Source organism: Tachyglossus aculeatus, chromosome 7 (genome assembly GCF_015852505.1).
Source record: "Tachyglossus aculeatus isolate mTacAcu1 chromosome 7, mTacAcu1.pri, whole genome shotgun sequence".
NCBI classification, from domain to species: domain Eukaryota; kingdom Metazoa; phylum Chordata; class Mammalia; order Monotremata; family Tachyglossidae; genus Tachyglossus; species Tachyglossus aculeatus.
Genome location: NC_052072.1, coordinates 22,151,404 through 22,152,624, shown reverse-complemented (window position 1 = coordinate 22,152,624; position 1,221 = coordinate 22,151,404). Strand labels below are relative to the sequence as shown.

The 1,221-nt window shown below is 46.6% G+C and overlaps 1 non-coding gene across 1 annotated transcript; it reads right to left on the bottom strand.

Moving 5' to 3' along the window:
- Positions 1–418: 418 nt before the first annotated feature.
- Positions 419–556, bottom strand: LOC119931194. Its single transcript, XR_005452050.1, has one exon. It is a non-coding gene; the product is annotated as a small nucleolar RNA SNORA7 (small nucleolar RNA).
- Between the last annotated feature and the right edge of the window lie 665 nt (positions 557–1,221).

Here is a 1,221-nt window from a genome sequence, read left to right as displayed (position 1 = left end):
AGGGGGAAAACTTTCCCTGGACCTTCCTCCCCCTTGATAGCTGACAGACCACCACTCTCCTCCAACCCTACTAAAATTCCATCTCCTACAGAAAGTCGTCACTGACTAAGCTCTCATCACTCCACCCTATTCTCCCTTCCTTCTGTGTCATCTTTGTACTCAAGTTAATAGCCACAAAGCACTTTACTCTTGTTTTGTCTTATGCCGGCGAGTTGTTTCCGACCCATAGCAACACCACAGACACGTCTCTCCCAGAACGCCCCGCTCTCCAACTGCAATCGTTCTGGTAGTGGATCCATAGAGTTTTCTTGGTAAAAATATGGAAGTGGTTTACCATTGTCAACTTCCACACAGTAAACTCGAGTCTTCGCCTGCAACTCTCTCCCATGCCATTGCTGCCCAGCATGGGTGAGTTTTGACTTGCAGCAGATTGCCTTCCACTCACTAGCCACTGCCCAAGCTAAGAATGGAATGGATAGGCCTCTGCTTGACTCTCTCGCCCGTAGTCAAGACTGGTAGAGTACTGGAAACTCTGCAGGTGTGACCCTGAGAGGGGAACTCTGATACTCCCACCCCAAAAGACTATTTTTATGCTCTGTTGCTTCCAATTCATAGTGACTCTATGGGTATATTTTCTCCAGAACATGCTGTTTTCCATCAGCTGTACTTTATTTTAATGTCTGCCTCTGTGACTTGATTATATGATCCTTGAGGGCAGGGATCACATTTACCAACTCTATCTTACCCTTTGAAATACTCAGTGCAATGCTCTGCACATAGTAAGTGCTCAGAAATATAATTGATTGATCTATTGTCAAAAATTTAAAACTACCTGTCCTAAGCACTGTCACCCCTATGCTAGGTCATAGATTAGCATCTTCTTGTTGGTTGAAGCCCATAGTCCTGGAGTGCTTTACAACCCTTCAAGAACCAGGCTGGAAGTCAATAACCTCTGACACCCAGCCTGTGCTCTTTCTGCTAGGCCATGTTGCTGATCTACTTATCTATATAGAGAGGGTGAGGGCAAGGTAATGCTATGAATGGTAAAAGGAGGGTGGCTCCCTCATTGACACCCATGCCCATCACCCCCACCAGCTCTTCCGTACATTCAACTCCCTTCTCAGACCCCCGGTTCCTCCCCCTCCTCCTTCCCTCACCCACAATGATCTGGCCTCCTACTTCATTAACAAAATTAAATCCATCAGGTCCGACCTCTCCAAA